This window comes from Temnothorax curvispinosus, unplaced genomic scaffold (genome assembly GCF_003070985.1).
Source record: "Temnothorax curvispinosus isolate PA1 unplaced genomic scaffold, ASM307098v1 QBEX01005133.1, whole genome shotgun sequence".
NCBI lineage: Eukaryota > Metazoa > Arthropoda > Insecta > Hymenoptera > Formicidae > Temnothorax > Temnothorax curvispinosus.
Window position 1 is genome coordinate 744,728 of NW_020214913.1, and position 21,369 is coordinate 766,096.

General features: G+C 36.5%; 1 protein-coding gene across 1 annotated transcript in view; it reads left to right on the forward strand.

Moving 5' to 3' along the window:
• The window catches only part of LOC112454538 (protein timeless homolog), a 99,143-nt gene that overhangs the window by 13,855 nt on the left and 63,919 nt on the right, over window positions 1–21,369 (forward strand). The window lies entirely within an intron of this gene.

Here is a 21,369-nt window from a genome sequence, read left to right on the forward strand (position 1 = left end):
CTCGTACGCATTTTTATAAGTCGAAAAAGATTTTAATTTTACACGAGGTGAAGATATTGGAGGAGTGCTCCAGACGTACTCATGTCGTAAAATAAAACAGTCTAGATGTCGGCGCTGATGTTTTATATAAAACACCCTCAGTGAATACTATACAACGACTATGGTACGTTGGCAGGTTATAAAGAGGAAGATTAACATTTAACGACTTTGTCGGCCCGTTGCCATCTATAGAATGAGGTGCACATGACAGTATTGTCACCATTGTCATGTCGTAAGTTGTGGAATTCAACGCAACAGATCGTAATTTATGCGATCATAAACGTTCTTTATTACACTGACATTCGTGGCGAGGTTAATGTAAACGTACGGTAGACGGAAGTCGAACGCGTAGTGTATAACGAGTCATTATTAATATGTTCGTAACGGATAAATATTTAATCGATAATTACAAGCTACACAAATATTTAAAAAATTTAAGGAAAATTTCACAATTTAAAAAAAATATTTAAAAATATCCGTTTCAATCTTGATTATAAATTTGATTAGAAATTCCATAATTATTACTTAAATTGTCTTCTCCTAAAATTTTTATTATAAAAAAGATTCCCAATTTGTCGCGTTTTGCATATATTTTTAATTCGTATATAATGTTTAATAGCAATGGCCACTTTTGTAGAAAAAATTGTTTACGTTGTAAATATGTAAATTAAACAAAAATTTTATAAAACAGAACAATTATTTTTTCTCATTAAAGTAAGCTCTTGTTTGTAAAAGCGTAACATTAAAATTAAAAGATTCGAAATATCTATGGCAGTTATTATTGTGGTGGTAATGAACAGAGATAAATACGTGGCGAGCTCGGATCGTCGCGAAATCTCGGTACTGAATAGCGTAGTTATTCACACATAAATTAGGCGCGTGAAATGAATACCAACGGCGCGTTTAATTAAATTTGTGTCGTGATATATGCGCCAGTTATTACAAATCGTCTCTGCAAGGGTAACGCGCCTCAAATGAATTCATGTATTTAATATATCTTTCTTTTCTTCTGATGCTTTGTTAACGGAAAATATGCAAAAAAATGCACGAATATTATTAAATCTTTCGTGTATGTTCATGTTTTTCTTCCAAAATGTTGGGTAAACTTTATAATTCAATAAATCAGCAGTCGTAACGAACTCTCCTTCGTAAAGGAAGGAAAACAGCTCATTACTTCCATGCTTTAACTTAATAACAGACTTTGCTCTTTATAATTAGGAGAACGCAAAGCAGGAGCTACTCTTTTCTCACAGGGTTATGTATGCAGAGAGGATATAAGTTTCTCGATAGAGTGAAGTTGTACTGGCAATCCTCAGGAGAGCAAAAAGTGCTAACGACCCGCGTTTTCAAAGTACTAAGTTTTAAATCCATTTCGGACGAGTCGCTGGTAATTGTCAATACATGACGTTTCGTTTCCTTATCCGGTTTAAAAGAAATCCGCATATTACCGCCAATATAGTGGAATACAAAATCTGTTTAAAGTAAAAGCAATTTATTAGTAATTTTCAGTTTTCTCTTATAAATTTATAAAAGCTTCCTATATGCATTTGTCATTATTTCTTTTTTTCTGCAAACAAATGATTGTCAAGAAGGGCAAGATCTTATTTTTTATTCATTTTTTTCAAGTGCACTTTAGGGCACTGCAACAGCGTTTTCAGACAAATAGCTCACTCACATAAATAGCTAATGTTAAAAATTGAGGATTTCCGAAATATGACGATTATTTCAGAGATTAAATGCGCCAAAGAATAATTTATTTTAAGCTCGTCAAAGCACTCGTAGAGATAAAATCTAGCTTGCTAAGTCTCTCGAAAGTCTTATCTTTTCACTTAATTTTATCCAGTGATACTTACTACATACAAAAATATCGCATTTGATATTATAATGATAATCGCATCTGTCGACATGAGCGATTCGACGTAGCAACAAAAGAAAGTATCTATAAATGGAGACAAGTATATTTCGGTGTCTGGTGCGCTGTATGGATTTTGTCGCCGGGAAGCGGAATCAGTCGATCCGAATGCTTTGGTTTCGTCGATTGAAGTTGTTTTTCCGCTTCAGCTGCATCGGCACACACTTTATGCGTCCGGATGGCTATACCTCGCGACTCAGTCGTATCCCGATGGCTTTGCATACGCAGTACATAATAGAGTATCTGTTTCGCGTTGATAAAGCACGCGGAAATTGGCGGGTGATTCGCGAGACAAGCTTACTGCACTTCGCAGGAAAATACGAAATCCAGAGAATACGTTTAATCTGTATAATACATGCACACAATTGTTTAGTTATTGTTATCGTAATTTTTTTATATTGATTCCGTTATATCAATTTTAGCTTACTATGATCGTAAAGTCTTGCCATGAAAGTTCTATTCTTTGTCTCGAAATGCTGCGTGAGAGAGATAGACGAAATAATGACAAAATATCTGAAAAATTTTATCATAGTGGCCTTACATGTTCAGGTGATAACTTGGACATCAAATGCTTTTTCGGAACAAACTGTCTCTTAAACTTATTAATGATTCGAGAAGAAAATAGCTTTACGATAACTTCGTAGAAAGGAGGTCAGAGAGGTCAGATCGAGAGAGGAACAAACGATTATTTGTCATCCGTGACAGGGATACTTCATCAACAGCATTTATAAATAATCGCGATCAATATCGGAGGGGTTTCGTAGCATACCGGAAGGCTTTATTTATTCATGTCTGTCTGCGAGTAGAACGGCACTGCTGCCATGTATAAAGTATACGTTTCATCGACTTGCTTGGTACGAAGTATGAGAATAGGGAGTAGAGGAAGATGTGCTGTACTTTGGCACGATTTTTCTCTTCTCCTCGCTCGATTCCAACTTGTTAGACCGAATGGGTGATGGATGCTCGCGTGTAGTCAGCCCATGTGTTCTTTTCTCCTCGAAGTCGAAGGTTTGATGAATGAAGGTCGAATTGAAAAGTCTTGGTGGAACGTTTGAAGCACAGCGACGAAATTTGCATGCTACGGTTGTACGAGCGATCCTTCCTTTGTGTCTATTCCATTTGTACACGTCTAGTTAACTAACGTATTTCATCAAAGATTTTGAATTTTCTTGTTGTATCAGTACCTGTTTACGAATCCCTGATGTTATATAGCGAAATTAATTTTTAATATAAAGTCTCGTTATAAAATGAACTTAAACATAAATGTTGCCGTTCTATTTACATCTCCATGATCAAATATTATATTACTGTAAAATCTTTTTCCACTTACAAAAATGCGTACGAATAGGATGAGGATGCTCACGTGATTTCCCATATTTCGCAAGTATACCGAACACTCGCCGGCTAGATCTTTTCACTGGTCCCACTCATCGAGTTTGTACTGCCATAATAACTTTCCTTATTTACCGTAATGCGGCAGAAAGTCATCTCTGACATTTCCTGGAAAAGTACCGTGTACCTAAAATACGTAGATTGGAGGCGCCGGATCTCGGCGCTGTATGTCGAGGAAGAGGAGAAGTGGCTTCGAGAGGTATGAAAGAACTTTTATCGGGATGGAAACTTCGTCTTCCTTCCGAGCGGTGTGAAGCCATAGGAACGAAAGAGAATTATTTAGTACAAGACGCAGGGTAAACAACAGATGTACTACCAACATTTGTTCCGAGTTTTATTCTTTTTCGCGCAACTTCTGAAGCGACTCTCTGACGATTCTTCTCTTCTACGTTTGGTAGAATGAAGATGTTATCGGAAAATATGCATTATTCGCAATCAGCTTGCACTTCGCGTTGGTTGCGTACCGATTGCAGAAATTGAAGTTAACGAACAATAGCGGCATTGGCGTTTAGAGCCATAAATCTCTACAGCTCTGAATCCTTTACAGCACACTAAGCTCGATTGATTATTTTACTTTTTTTTCGCATCGCGGTATCCTTTTTACTTTGCTATAGCGACACGGGTGAACAGTAATCAGATCGAAACGACGTTCCGAGGGATTTGAAGCAAAGCGAGGGCTGAAATTTACATCCTGTGCTTGCTCGAGCGATCGCTACCATATGTTTGCATTCTCGTAGCGTCCTTCCTTCTCTCCGGACATCGGTCCTTGAGGTAATTCCGGCAGAATCGCTCACGTCCGCTTTCCTCAATCAAATTGCAATGCACTGTGTTACTTTGGGCGATTTCGGAACAAGCAACAAAATATCCCCCCTGTTGAATTTGTTGATTTTACACAAAATCTTATGTCTCTAACATAGCTTTTATGAAATCAGTACAACAGAATCTGTAACTCGTCTTGAAGAAAGGTTGGATGCTAAAAGAAGCTACTTTTATAAATTACAATGCATTTGTTGAGTACTTTCAATGTGTTTAAATATATATATATTTAGAAAAACCTTAGACGTAATCGTAAATTGATTGTATTGCTAAATATTATATTTATATTTTTATCGAACAAGTCTCTATTTACATTTTTTATCACTTCGTGTAATATAAATGTCTAATTGTAAGTGAATATCTTATACACGAATTTAAGAATCGTTTGAATGACTATCTTATGAAGAAATACAAACATTTGTACTTGAGCGTCACCCAGATATCGAGTGGAGCGTTCAGAGGGTGCTTCAGCTCGACATTTAGCAGTGTTTCAGTATCGAGGAGACAACCGCGGCGCGTTAATGTTTCTTTTTTGTCGTTTTCTCCGGTGCCGACGATACGATAGCCTCTTCCCTAACGACGTATAGCCATTAATATGCAAAAGCGGTACTCACTCGGAGTTCATTCATTTCATCATGCCTTCCCCTGTCGCTCGTTCTCCCTTTCCCTTTCTTCATTGGCGGTAGATATTTTATCTTTACCATTCTTGTTCGAGCATAGCTTGGGAGATATTCATGTGAAATATATCCGCTGGCTTTTCTCTTTCTTCCGGCCTCTAAACCCATCGTGGGGAGAATCAGCAGTTAAAAAGAAAGAGAGATAACCAAGAAGGCGAATGTTACTCTCGACGCTATCTCGAAGCTGTTATAGCTATACAAATGATATGCAGGGGGGTACATCGAGGGCACTTCAGCCCCACGTGAGCTCCCCACGGTAGCTCTCCCTCGGCGACAGTTAATGAAGTTACGATTGAAGGTTAAATTCCATGAAATTGCTTCAGTTAACGGCTATATTTTTACCATGAATGTAAATCAATGTTAAAAATTCGGCGTGAGGGCAATGAACGTAGACGAGATTTTTGCGAATTCGAAAATATTTGAATGTTTGTATTGATACTAACAGTGGAATTTAAACTTTGTTTAAATATAGACAAATATAAAAGCGTGTGTAACAAATTGAAAAATGTAAAAAATCTAATAAACATAGAAACCTGAGATAAAAACGATATATCAATTGTGTTATTTGAAAGTATAAATTTTGAGTTAATTTTTACATAGAAATAGAAGTAGTGAAGTCTTCTTTACACTTGTTTTGAAACATAAAAATCATCGTGAAATGACTGGAATCTTTAAATGCATTTGGAATTTGACATTAATTTTTTTACAATGCAAAAGAGGATTGTGAATCGCATTAATAATTGATATCGTCGCAAACATAAATTAACGAGATTGCATAGATCGCTGACTGACATTTTGTTTCCGCGTCTCGCTCCCATCTTACACACCCTTTGTGTGCGACGAACGCCAGTGCGACGCGTCGCACGACGAGCCCTGCCCGGCGGCGTGCGACTCGATTAAATAATAATGCATTTACGAGTTGCGTAGAAATTGAATAACAGTCGTGCTTGAATAATACAGATATGTAAATGGGCCGGGATGGAGGCTGGCCCGGGATCCAGCTCTCGACGGGATGGGCGCGGGTGCAGACGGGATCATTTATATTGTAACTCCGGTGCGCACTCGGAATCTCTCTTTCTCTCTTTTTCTCTCGCTTCACAACGCACCAGATGCGTCTCACTTTCTCTACCGTTTCTACTTTCGTATTTCATTTATCGGCTTTCACCTGCACCTATTCTTACAACCAGCTCTCCTCCTCATCTTTGCTTTACCCTCCACCCCTGGCCCACCTTCTCCTTGCACTGTTTGCCTTTCATGTTCGTCTACGACGGAGTTCCCGTTTTATGCGCTCGTTAAGTATTTTCCATGATTCTATGTTTTATTGTTTGTACGAATCCTTTTATCCGGCTTTTCTTCTTGCCAGAGACATTTCCTCGCGCTCCGTTACATTTTACGCATAGTATCTTTTATCACCGGGAGATTTCAGATTTTTCTTCCGTATTCCCTATCACTCGTTTCTTTCCTTTGTTTGTGAACGTCTTAGCGTTTATCAAAAAAATAAATCGGATATTCGAGTGCGATGCGTATAGTGCTGCGTAAATTCGTGACATGAATATCTCGAATAGTTGCGACAAGACTGGGAGTGCACTTTGAGCTGGGAATCTTATATCGGTGTTTATTCGACGTATCGAAATAGCATGATTCTTGTTGGAGTATCCACAACTCCATTGCAAATCTCATAAATTACGCATATTTGGCAGTTCTCGTGCGCCGTATCTGTACCTATCCTCTCTCAATCGGCATGCTGCAACCACAAGCTGAATATGTTCCTCCGGGCTGATGCGTACGTAATGTTCCGCGAAACAGAATTACTGCGGTCGTGCTACGATGAATAGGATCACCGACGTTCCGTCGTGTACGCGCTTTTAACTTGCGTCCGAAGCGGCCATTCTAAGCGTTCCTGGCAGGATATTCATAAATCGGATTTGTGTCCTACTAGAAATAACTGAAATTTCTGCAGGGGGCGGAAGCCCCATCGCGAGACGAGCAAGTTCTCCCGGGGCTTTAATAACTGCTTAACGGATTTCGCGGTGGGTTATTCGATTGCCACGGAAATTCGAGAGACCGTGCCAGGCCACGACGGTTTCATCGCTGGTCTTCCCGACTGCACGCGTGCCTCGCCCGCAACGCAGGCATACTAAAGCCCATTGCGTTGAATCTTCGTGGTCTAGGAAATATTGTGAAATTGGAAAATTGGGAAATTGGAATATCTGCATTCAGTTCTAGACCACGCGGCACTGGACAATGTTTACCACGATACGGTATTTCGATTAACGTATATAGCCGCGCGTCTGGTTTGTCTCGCATTTTATTTTATTTTTTTGTATTGGCATTTATATTCGTGACATATACATTGCTGTCTTTCTATCTGAAAAGTTTTATACATGTATAATCTTTAGAACAATAGTAGCGCGTGAAAAATTGTTCAGTTTAAAGAGTGATATGAAATTTGCAAGCATAAGCTTCGTACTGCGTGTCTTTTTCTAGATGAATTTTCTGCGAGCGTGTGTACTCGCTCGGGACTGTAGGATAGAACTATCGCTGCTACCAAAGCCATTCCTTTTAGCATTTTGCGCACCCCTACGGGTACTCCTTCCCTCGCGAGAGCCCGCCAGAAAATTGAATTCGGATTGACGCTATGTGCTGAATGCGCCGCGTCGGATTTATTTATTTCATGATGAGGTGTACGCATTGGGATGAAAAAAAAAAAAGAAAACGAGATAGGGAGGGACGCGTAGATAGGCCGCGTTCTCGAAAATCAGTGAACTCGATAACCAATTATCGTTCTTTTTTTTACGGTTTGCAATTGAAACGTTTTATCGCGACATTCTAAGTGATCGACTATATGTATGCAAATTGGCGCAAAGCTTAATCCTCCTTCGAATTGCCAAACCGTAAACTACCGCCTGGAACGATTTGCTGACGATTTTTCGTTATCGACACTGGTCCATTGATGCACCTCGGCAGGCTATCGAGATTATTCCAGTTATTTCCGAAACGTAGAGAAATTTTTGTTCGAAAAGATGGATTGGACAGTATTGTGCAAGAATGAGTTAATTAAAAAAAAGAAAACATTTTTTTTAGTAAATCAAGTTTAAAGCTCAACAAACGGTCAGAAATCAATAACATGTGGTCAGCTATATTTTTATACGCTTTTCTGCCTTTTTTAAAAAATACGCAGTCTGCAGCTCATGTATCTCTTTTAAGTGCAAGTCATTTCACGTTTCATTTTTGGTTACATACAGAGTGTATCTCGCATTTATCGTATTTTTTAATATTTTCAGTGTTTAAATCAAAGTTTACTGTCAAAATTTAATAATTAATAATATCTACTTAATGCAAATAAATTATGTAGAATTTAAAAAATATGGGAGGAATAGAAAAAATAAAATTTCTCTGTGACATGTACATTGTACATATATCTTAGTTTCTTAAGCAACACGGATTAACTTGCTGAAATAAAACTTTTGAGAACGCGAGCGCTAGGTTTCGTGTTCGTCAGATGGTGTTAGAGCCGTTTGCTGGATACATAACACTTTTAATTGAAACCGTTAGAATACCACGTGATATTATTTAAACCGCATTTATCATTAGCCGCGCCTCAAAAGGAAATGGTCGCGGCAAGCACGTTTTAACGACTTCGCGACGATACAATTATGTTCTCGTTCGCGCGAAATGACGTGAGATAAATTTATATATCTGCTCAGTACGATGCTACTCCGGTAAATGCGAGAGAGTTGCCGGCGAGAGGATGAAGTTCTGCTACGAGAGTGAAACAGCTCCGTGCTTTTTTTTATCACGATCCACCGTCTCGTAATAAAAGCTAAGGGTAGATAGGTAAACGGCAGTGTGGGCACCGTCCTTGATGATCTATATTGAAACGGAATTGCATCGCAAAAAGATAATGCACTCCTTTCGAACGTGGTTGCCACTAACATCAGTTTTGAAAGACATTTTCGCAGTTAATGATATCCCGGAGGAATATCGTTCGAGTCGATACGAGAGATGACGAGTTTCGTTCCATTTTTATTAAACAAACGCCCTCGATATTTTTGCTTCAAGTATTTAGTACAGACTACTAAACTTATTTCACATTAAAAAATGACGCTAAATATCAATCACATAAAAAATAGAATTTTTATCGTGAAAATTTTTTAATATAATAGTATTTATCTGAGAATTTAATTGATTACATTATATATACATATTATATTTACATAATTTTGTTTATACACGTATTTACGATATATACATACAAGACGATATTACAGTATTATTGATTTATATATCAACGTTGAGTATATAAGCGCGATGTAGAAAGCTGACGTTGCACCGGAAAGCTTCATCATTAACTATCGGATAATGCGATCATATATTTTCATAAGCAGGGCAGTATCATTGCCTTATCTGCCGAGAATTCCTTCGAGAAGCACGATGCATCGCATGTAAGTGACCGCCGATGTTAATTTATGGGCTGAATAATGACTTTCCGATCTTGGATACTTGCCATCGCGCGGGACTTTAGCGAGGGCGGTTTTACTGCGTGGAATAAATTTCCGGGAAGTACGCGACCTGATCCATAAAGTAAGAAATCTCCGATAGGCGCATCCCTGGCACAGTAATTTCACTTTCTTTACGTGTTCCTCCTTTCCTCTCATTTCTCACGGGAATAATTTCATTATACTGCAAGATTTTAAGCCGATCCGCTTGTACGATCTATTTCTATTTCAATTCAACGATAATTAAAATCGTATAATGATTAATATGGCACATAAAGTATATTAGGAAAATTGATAGGATTCAGAGTAACTGATTTTCTTTCTGTGAAAAGATTTCGGTCACGTATATCTTTTTGGCGATACAATTTTATTTCAGTTATCTTCCTCAAATCGTTCTACTATTATCTGCCTTGCAAAGGATCAAAATAATGGTGATTTTCGCAAACGGCACTAAAAGAAGGAAAATGACGCTTTTGTGAACCGTGAAGAGATGTCAGCGAAAGTCACCGGGGCAGCTCGTTAAGCCGACGAACGGTGATTCGTCCGATTTGGCAGAAAATCAATGACGACCTGTCAATAAGCAGACGTCTGCTTTCCGCTTCTATCCTCCATAATCTTCGTGCGGCGGGTCGAATAAAGCGTGGCTCCCTTTTTGTAGAATATAGAGAGAAAGAGAGAATCTGATGAAATCTGGCACAGACGCACGGTTGTCTCTCCTAAAATTTCATCCCGCGCTCCGTTTGCGACGGGATCATGGAGTATTCTGTGATATTGCGTTTGGTGCATCGAAAATATTATTATTTGCATAGTAAGCGTATCGGTGTATCATTTGAAGGTTCTTTTTTTCACGAATTTCCTTTATATCTAAAATTCCAGCGATAACTATATCCTTTTCCATTAAATGTTTATAGGACTTACAAATACTCGAAGCTACTTCACCTTTTCCAAGACAGACTTTCAACCGTTCTGCATCTGACAAGCTGTTAGATGTTAATATTTCTTCTATAAATGGATAAAATTCTTTTATTCCTGAAGGAAATATTTCTTATTACAATTTGACGGGTTATTTCAAAGAAACGTTTAAGAAAGAATAACGGTGGATACGAGGAAGTATTAAATATAGCCAGAAACGTGTGGCGACTGTCTTATTACGTTTTTCTCTCCCCTTTTTGCTTCTATGAGAAAATCACCCTGGCGAACGTAAGCCCAAATACTCCTTTCGGCGTTACTTATCGGGATCCTTGATTACGTTCGGGGTCTAAAAGAGGTTGTACAAAGCATGACAAGTCCACTGCGAAATTGTATGTAAATTAAAAGGAAGAGGGGGAAAAGCAGAGAGGGACGTAAAAAATGTTATTGCGGTTTTTGGGGGACAGGCAAGTCGGATTGGCGCCGAGGTTCCGAGATTGGACGAGCGACTTAGGGAGTTCTGTTAGAAGTCAAGTCTGGCGGCGAAATGGTGACTCAGTGACGAGGGGGATGGAAAGGAGAAAAAGAAACTCGTTTCGCGTAGATTTGGTTAGATAATCCTTATCGGGCGCGAGAGAAAACGGCTTCCGCGATAGAAACGGTGAAGTACGAACGAAGAATATTAATTTTACGTTTGTAATTGCATTTTAAACGGATTTCTTTGATCGCAACACAAAAATCTTTATCTGAATTGGATTGAAAATTAAGTTCTTATCTTAAATAATTGTTCAATATTGATCATCCATATCACGTTAATTACGATTTGGACTTTTTGTATAACTTTATTTATTGAATATCCGTATTTCTCGAAGGGTTCGTATACTTCGGAGCTTCAATAGCTATATAAGCTAAAAAAGTTTAATTGATGACGTGGTTTCGAAAAAGAACTTTTTTTGTGAGGAAAACTTCCGTTATCGACTTTCTCGATTTATTCGTTGAAAAGACGCGGTAATTAATATGATAATGCTCGAGTGATCGCAGAAATTGATTTTTGTCGTCGGTTATCCTTTGTAACCGCTCCGCCGCTACTCGGAATCCGGCTGGATCAGATACTCGGCGTCAGTTAAGAGCAACATCCTATAAATAAACACACGTACACGATACCGGCAGTTTCCAGAGCGAAATTTCTCCTTCGTGATTGCGTTTGTGGGCTGCACCTACGTAATCCCGCAATCTTCACCTGTCGCACCGTGCCGCTTTGGCAGAGCTCGAACCAATTATCTGTGTTGCCTTTGATGTCGCCCACCTTTCGCGGATGTTTGCACCAAACAGTGCCGGGGTCTCCTTGACAAAGGATCTTTCTGAAAATTCTGCGAGTATATGCCACTCCGCCATTTTCTTCAATAGCTGTTTGTGCAGTCCGCGTACCCCCGCGCTTCGTTCTAAAGGTTTTCCGTAATCGAATGCAGAATCAAAGAGCCGCTTTCAAATTGAAATTTGTCACTCTACAGCGCGCAAAATATTAATTAAATTTTTACAGCCGCGTCGTCCTGTCGTCCGTACGCGTCAAAAAAATCGAATTGTCGCAACGGGTTAAATGCCAGCAACCAGATCTACTAAAATTGATGGAACTTCGGTAACGATGTGGTCTTATGATTTGCATAATCCTTTATACGACCGGATCGATAAGTGCTCGCGAAGGCAAGATCGCACGACAGACGAAGAAACGGCTGAGTGAGGATGAAGAAGAAGCTGCAAAACTGTTGCAGAGCTTTACTTTCATCTGATCCGCGGTTCGAGAAATCGTAAAGACCGTCCGCCACGGAGATGGCTTAAAATAGAGACGTGAGAGAGTTACGAAGTCTCGGATGAAGGTTCGCGGCTTTCCGTTAGTGCGACCGTTACGAAAAATTTTTCTTGACAAGATTCTATCCCGTATTTCTTCATTGCCACGGCTATTTTTCGTGGCTTAGAAACTATAAACTTTTATGGCGCATGTGGACGTACGTGGAACCAATCCGGATAATTGTGACATGGAAATAAATGTGGAATATCTTTCAGTGAGGAGTTTAAACGAAGTTTTGAAATAATAATTCTGGATTTATGATTATTTCTGCCAAGTGAGAATAAAACGATAATTTTTATATTACATTTATCACTGATATAAATACACGGAAAAAAAGGATTAGCAACTGGAGCTAAAACTTAGCTGTGACAGCTAAGATGTGTCGCTATTCTAGGGACAGCTAATGTTGTTGCTGTCCCAGCTAAATTTATTCGCTATTTAAACTTAGCTACTATAGCAACAAATTTTTGCTACAACAGATCAAATGTCGCTTAGCTAAATTATCTACTTTAGCTACTTAGCTTATTAGCTAAGCCTTTAGCTTATTAGCTACTTTTTAGCCGCTTGTGCTAAATTACGCTTTCTATTTCAGCTAATAAATTTTTACGTGGCAGCTAATTACTTTTTCCTATAATAGCCAAAGTTTAGCTACGATACTAAGGTGTTAGCTCTTACAGCTAAGCTTGATTCAGCTACTGGAATTTAGCTACTATTGCAAACTCATTTTTTTCCGTGTAAATAGAGTGAAATAAACAATTCGTATACTTACGTATCTCGGTTTTAAAATTGTGAGCTAAGAGTTTGGATGCAGGGCGAGTAGAGAGAGCAAAAAGAACAGTGTTAGACACAGTTTGAAGAGAATTTATTTCCATCAAAAAATGAAGACAAAAGATAGACCGTGATTTTTACAACCGGAAAAATTAACGAACGTCTCTTCACGAGTGTACTGTAAACAAAGTATAATTTAACAAAACAATAAACAACACAGAAAAAGAGACGAGAAATATGTATATAAAAAATTAATAAAGGCCGCTTTACATAAAAATTTACTAAGTTTTAATAGAAATAAATATTACATTTCCGAATTAATTAAGGGAATGTGAGATATGTTGTTATTTAATATATAACGTTTGCTATTTCTACAAATATCAAATGAAACAATTATCAAAAATATTGTGTTTTACTATCTCAATTATGATCTCGGAACGATATTTTTATTAAAACTATTTCCGGTTTTCCCCGTAGTTGAGTCACAATGCCGCAAAAAACCTCTCATCATTCGACATTTCCACGTTTTATTTTTCCACGATGATTTATAGGAAATACGTTTGTATCTCCCAGAGCTTATACCTAATGTACCGTGGATGTCGTATTTATAACGTATATACGAATATTTTACTTACTTCCCGTGGCCCGTTTTCGCGGCGTCTGCGTCGAATTTATACTCGTCCTCGGCAGACTCGTTTTTGTCGCGAGGGATGCGCGAGCGAGTAATATTTTCACGCAATATAGATTCTAGTAACAAATAACATTTCCTACTTCTTTAGTCCAGAAACGAGCGCAAATCCTCCCACGTCAAAGAATGATCAGATAAGAAGATTTAATATTGCGTTTCTCTCATCTTCATAATACGTACCAAACCCTTCGTCAAAGAAGCGAATCGTTTTCATCTGCTAGACCTCTTCTTTTTTAAATTATTTAACACACCAGAAATTTTTTGCAAACTGTAGTTACCTTTCTTTAGCAGCAACTTTATAACAATAACGAATATATCTTAAGAATGATCAGTCTATTGTATATGTATATTATATATAAACATGGTAGAAAATATGTGAATATTATACATTTTGTATAAATGTGGCAGATATATTATACTTATAGCAGACCAATTATTCTTTTATTAAGATATCTTCTATGAATGTTTGTTTCTGTGATTTTTCCCGCTTCTTTTGATAGCCATAACCAATTAATTTTCAGCACATCCCATTTTTTCCCCTTTGCGTAGTTAAGCGAGAAACCGTTTGCTGACGAAAATTAGTATCCTTCACCAGTTCTGCTTCTCCATCCTCCGATAATTTTTATTTTGTTTTGCCATTCTGCAAATGGCGGGACAGAGTAATTAATAATCAGCTCCAATCGTGAGGGAAGGGCCAACGTCAATTAAATTCACGCTAAACGCGATCTGTGAAATTTGTGAAACGTGCGACCAATCTTGAGTTTTTAACATTCTGTTTGCGGAACACTCGTCATTTTCATTTAGCAACTGTTGAAAGAAACAAACGCAGTTCTATTTAATAGAAAGTATTCAATAGAAAGAGGTATAAAGTGGGATGAATATTAAGCCAAAAAATATCTGAGGAATAATAATTTGCCGAATGAATAAACTTAATCTAATATTTCTTTAATTGAATTACGTATAATTATGTAATCAGTTAAGAATTAATGTATTATCTCTACAAACATCTTTCGGCGGTAATTGAATTTTCTGCGATTCCGAATTTTATTTCTTCTTCATGTTCGAGTCTGAAATATAAGGGTTATAACCGCAGTAAAACCATTCACATAATCCTGGGTACTTAAATCGGGAAAGTACTTCGGACGTACGAGAATAGTCATTTCGAGAATTCCGCGATTAAGGCAATAATCACAAGTTCTCTGCAAATATTATAAGCCCGAAACGGTGATCATCATATTATTTACATTCTTATTCTTTTTCGCAAAATACTGCATATTTTCTACAAAGCGATGTGATATCTATAATATATTTATTTATAATCTCTTTTATGAAGAGAATTAAATTTTACAAGCGCTACATATTAATTAATAAATTCCTATACAAGTCTACTATACTTGGCATAGTAAAATAACTTAAAATATTAATAGAAATGCAAATTAAAATATGCTTTAATATAAAATTTTATGTACAATTTTGCAAATGCGAATTGATATATATAAATGTTTCTTATTTTATTGTTGGTTTTGCTTCATACATGCAAGTACGTATGTCACGTGCATCATTTCGGGATTTGGCGCAATCTTTATTTGTGTTACTCTTCGGTGCTCGATATTAAAAAAAAAGTCGATTCGCTTGGTTTTATCACTTGATGTATCGTTGGGCAGGTCAGGTCGTAAATATTCCTGGAGATTCCGACCTCGGACTTTCGTAATCCTGAAATATATGAGGGAATAAATCGATTGACCGTGCGTATTTTTCGTGGCTCGCCGCAATTTAACAGACGGCAGTTACATTTGCTGCAGAAAAAATGCCGGATCAAATCTCAGCTCGAAGGCGTGAAATTATCCTGATAGCGCTGGCAACGTTTATTTATATCAGGAAATTTTTCTTACTCTTCGTGTTTAAATCTGAATATATATTTTTAACGAAAATGGTACGGCGCACGCGATATTTATTTCAACATCACGTGCAATTCAGAAATATTCAGAAATTGTCCAGTTTAAACCGCAATTTGTAACGTACGTGACGTTTTATTATCTTGACGCTGATCTACTCAAATTGAACAATAATAATTATAATTGTTTTCTTCTGAAATTCAAGCGTTATTTGCCTTAACAATACGTGCACACAGCTATTAATATTCCAAAACAGCAGTAGCTAATCCGTAGTAATAATTTACGCCGCATTTTAAAAATGCAATAAAGAACATGAATATACCGATGTACGTATTACAACAAAGGTCAAAAGCATAAAGTGTATTGAGCACTCTATCCGATAAAACCATGTACGTGACAGTAAATCTGTGGTTAGCGGGATCACCGTTGTAAACGTGGTCGCCATTTGAATTACTGGCATGTGTGGAATTGTTGAAACGGTCGTTACGACGTACTCTCTTTTACAGTAATGGTAATCCATTAATAGAATTCTGGGAAACTCGTGCTACTTGTTCAGACATGATGAATGTTCTTGCAGAAAAGTGTAGATTTTTTTAATTTTAACCGAGTGTTTAACTGGATATTGTGTATATCTATTTCGTTTTGTTAATATCTAAAGAGATTTATATATCGTATTGTAGAAATGATATATTATAATATTGTTAATACTAACAATATTAACGGTGGTGACGTTGCAATAAATGAAAGATGGCAGAAAAGTTTCCTGAGAGAAATAAATATTTTAACAGCACTATTAGTGCGAGGCCACGCGCATTAATCACAGAGCTTTAAACCTTTTAAAAATTAGCAGAGCATTATTTATATACCTATAGTTCTCGGACGCGTTAGTTAAAAGGACTGCGGAGAGAGAACGGGCGAAACGGAAGGATATAGAAGAGGCATTTCCACAACGATCAATTTCAATTATTCCAGCAGTCGAGCAACCTTAGCAACCACCGCCGCGTGCGAATGTGTGCGAACGTCTACGCGTGCTTATGTGATATTCCCGCTTTCGAGGCCGTCATTGTAATTCGAATTTTTACGTCGGGGGATGGGGGTGGGGGGTGGCTAGGTTATTTCCACGTAAATAATGGAGTCAATTAGAGCAGCTAATTATTTTTCAGAGTCCCGCCGCTTAAACTCGTCAATCATTCCCAAAAAGTATGGTAGAAAATAACGGTTGTTGGCGTGAGCGAGCTTTTGAAACATTGCATATTCAGGAAGGAAGAATTTACATTTATCTGCCACACGCACAAGCTCGATATATACAATTAAAATATATGCATACAAAAAGTTATTCACTATCACACTTACATTCATTTAATTAATAGGATTTCCTGCAGAGTGCTTTAATGCGAAAGTCCGATTACGCGCCACAATATCAGAAAACCGATTTCTATCCGAATAATTTTGCCGCGATAAGACATCGCGATTATTTATAACTTATTCATTAGAATTTCCACAATTTTACTTCACATTAATAAAAGCGTATCGCTATCGTTGGGCGGATATTTCCATCTTTAAATTTATTAGCGTGACTTTAATCGCGTATTTCTTTTCGCGGCGAGCTCTCTAGAGGAGACAAAAGTTATTTCAATAATTCCCTAAAGTATACCATTGGTTCGCTACCCAGGCTTGCAAATTTTTGTAATATTTTATAAAGTACTATTATGCGGAGACGTAAAAAAAACTTTACGTCTGTGAAACTGGTAAAAACTGGCGTGAAGTTTCAGTGTATCGTGGCACAGAAATTTCTTACATGGCCGGCAGAAAAATCCGCGTTGCTCTTTTCTTCTCCGATTGTCTCACTCGTACTTTATTTGAAATACACGTATCCATAAGTTCCTGGAAACACTCGAAATATTGTTCTATAAAGTATACTCCGTTTGTTATAAAGATTTTTTTTAATCCACTTCAAGAAACTTTCCTCCCGTATTATCGTTCTCTTTTTAATTCCGTTTATTTGATACAGAAGTTCTGTAAATATTTGCAGCATATCACATTTTTTCTTTTTATGAGTAAGAATAATCAGAAATTATTTACAAAAATTGATCGTTTAGAAATTTATATAAATTAGACGCGTGCAGAGACCAATCAGTTTGGAGTTGCATTTTTCATTAAGTTTGAAATATTTTCGATTAGTTGGCTAGTTGATGTTAGTTGGTTCGTAAATCGCCGCTGGAATTCCGTGGTGGGTAACATGATGGGAACCCAAGGTAAATAAAAAGACTGCAATGCTTGCGGAGCGTGCGATCGGAAAGAGCGCAACGAATAGGGCGGCGGTTTGCGGCGATCGCGGACACGATGAAGAGGATCTCTGCTTCTCCTACCATGAAGACCTAGTTTACCTTGGCGTTGCCGGTGTGCTCTCTCCTTTGTACAGAAAGTGTCATAGCGACCCTCGATCAATGCTACTGTGTTCAGAGAGTTACGTTTCTCTTACTATCTAGCTGAAACAGCAAACATCCGTGCTTCTGTGCCGGCTGTGGAGATTAGTTCAGCTAACTCTATCTCTAATAACGGATAATTGGTTCGAGTCAAGTACTTTTTATTGTATTTATGTACGGGATGTTTCATGACTTAGGTAACTGCCACCGAAGGGAATTTTAAAGACGAGCCTTTATATAAATTTGATAAAAATTATCCATATCATAAAATAAAAAATGCAGTATTTTGAATAGGGCTTCCGAGACTTTTTTTTTTGATAACATAACTTTTTTTTTCTTCGGTTTTTAGTATTTAAATTTCGATTTATTAATAGAATAAAAATTACGAAACATGGAACTTCGTTTCTGTGGATGTTTTGTTCGTCAAGTCTTATATTTAGAGGAAATGGTGCACAAAAAGTTAGTTTACAACTTATTAATAATAGTAATGAGTTTATTAATAATAATAATAATAATTAAGTTGATTTCGGTTTGAATTATATTCGTATGTTAGACGACAAAATAATTTACTTGCTAGAAATAGTTATTCGGATATTTGAGAGACGTTGAACGGAGACAATGCGAACATAGCGACATTGCGCGCATAAATTTAGAAAATACGAATTTAGGTAGTTTTGTTGACTTTATGAATAATAAATTTGGTATGACGTTAGAACGGTAAGTAGGTTGATTGAATTCGCCGTTTGCCAAACAATTCCACAAGTGAATTTGTAGGCCAATTTGCGTAACAAAATGTCTCTTATTTGTGTGACGCGCTGCTGCGTCACCACAGCGACTATAACTACATACATTTAATCAAGAATATTTGTGTGCAAAGTGCATTTTGTGCCATAATTATATATAAATTTATTTATATATAATGAATATAGGTACCCCCACTCGAGAATAATAATCGAAAGATAATTTGTTTATGTTATTAAATAATTATTAAGCAATTAAAGCGATCCTTATTCGCTTGAACAACTTATAACGAAACAGCAAGTGAAATAATCATGCAACTTGCTGCAAAAGTTTCTCGCAGCAAAACGCGATTCAAAATTACATTTCAATAATTAAGACATTTTTTTATTTGCCTGCAAAATGGTTTCACTCTCCCTGCGTATTTTATATCTGTGTGATTGCTCTTAAAATATGAATAACAGCCTTTTCAAGCACGTTTCCGTTCTATAATGATTGGCGTGTATCGTACTGTAACAATCCAGCTTGCAATCTCCTATTGGGAAAAGAGTAATTGTGTTGGGATCGATGTGCAATTGAGTTCGAAATTGCAATATGCTTTTTATTGCATGTGTCAATACAAATTGGTACGAATATAATTACAACTCTAATCAAGTTTAAAATTTAAAATCTGTATTATAAAAGAATAACGTTAGCTCAGTCTAACAACTTTTTATGCACATCTTAATTATATCATCGATTTTCTCGCAGATTCTTATCTATCTTTTTTTTATGTATTGCATATTTGATTGTTTAATTCTTTTAATAAGAAACTACAGTAGTTTTATGTTGTTAGCACGTTCTCTATTCATACGCGACATATTGAAAATTCCTCGTCGTTTTTTATTTTCGATGATTTTCCTGGTGGACCATTCGCCATGCTGTTTGAGTGCAATAACACATACTATACAATATCCGCGCGTGAAGAGAATAATTGCGCTGGAATCGGTATGCAGATGAGTTTTAAACTGGATACTGTTTTTCATCGATGAAGTCAATATTACGAAATAATATGGGCGTCTCGGTAAATCGGCGGCGGTACAAGGCAGAGTAGGGATAACGAACTTCTGCAAGATGTTACCGAATTCGCCAGTTCCGTAGCCCTGGGGTATAAACCGAGAGCCACTATACGGTGATTAAATTTCCTAGTTGCACTCCTTACGACGAGTTATTTTATAGGAAATTTAAATTACGGCTCAAGGTTGCCCATCTTCCAGAATCACTGTATTCAATCCTTCTTAGGTATCGTTTTTCGTTATTGCCGCCCTGACTCATTATTATCGTTGTTCAGAAACTTCCCGGCAGGCATATACTGCAAAGCGGCAACGCTTCGAGTTATCTATAAAATTACATTTGCGTCATTTCGAGATCCTGCGATTTAGCAATGAAGCCTTAGTGTCTTTAGATAATCTTATAGTCTTGTAGAATCTATTGTAATATATTTTGAAGTGACTGTTACTTATGCACGCTCATTCTCTACTCTACAAGGAATTATTAATTATTGAAATAAATTTTACTTATATATATTTAATTAATTAATAATTCTATTCAATGCATTGAATTATAATCTTGTGAAATATATAGCAAGGATATGTTTGTGGTTATTGCTGGAGTTAATCAGATTATAATTAATGCGATAAATATTTGTCTTGTTCCGCATTGCCTTAATTAATATGTGGGAAATTGTGAGAGGCTGATATGAATCGGAATATAATTGAAATCTTGCAAGAGCAAAGATAAATACGCAATTCACACACGCAGGCGAGTTTATTTATCTCTGCAAGAAAAGCAAATATTTTTTATGCATCAGAACATTATTTGTTCTCATATAATTATTATTTAATTAATAATCGAAATTTAATTTTGATGAAGAAAGAAAGCTTACAAATGACATTTATTTTCTGACAGAGGAAATAATAGTCTTATCATCAAGTTCTTTTTTTTATTAATTTATGATTAATCGATGTATTGAACAGTTAGCGATTTATAATGTTATGTTTCAAAAATTATTTTAATTGCAACGAAAAATGGTTTAATTTAAAAATGTCAGGCACGATAATAATATCTCTGACATTAAAATTTAGAGAAGCATTTTTGACAACACTGTATAGTTAACATAAAGCACGGTATGTTAGAGACATATTATAGTAATAACCATATTCACGTATAGAAAGCAATTAATATCAATTTACTTACCTGTTCAGTATATTGATATTTTCTGATAAATATTAATCTCTTCAATGTCCATTTTTGATAATTAAACTGACAAAAGTTATTTAAGTTATAACCAAACTAATATAAAAATACAAGTTTAACACACACGAACTTATACAATGTAAAATTGTTATTTTAAGATTACATTTATTTTATTTAGAATAAAAGGAAAATCATATATATGTTTTTTTATGCACGCACATATTAGTAATTATATAAACTATATTTTTTAAAAATAATTTCTTAAAAACATGCATATATGAATATTCTGTTATTATTTGTTATGAAACATTATATATATAACATTATGTATATCCAGGGTACTTACACAAAGAATGAAGGAAACAAGAATATGACGAAGGCAAAGAGAAAAAAAGATCGAAGAACATGCATCTTTGTACATCGGTTTATTATTATAGCGGTTTGACACTGGTTATTTTAAGAAAGATAATATTTAGCCTCTTTACTATTTTTGTCTATTTGCTCTCTCGCTCTCGTTCTCGTTTTCGTT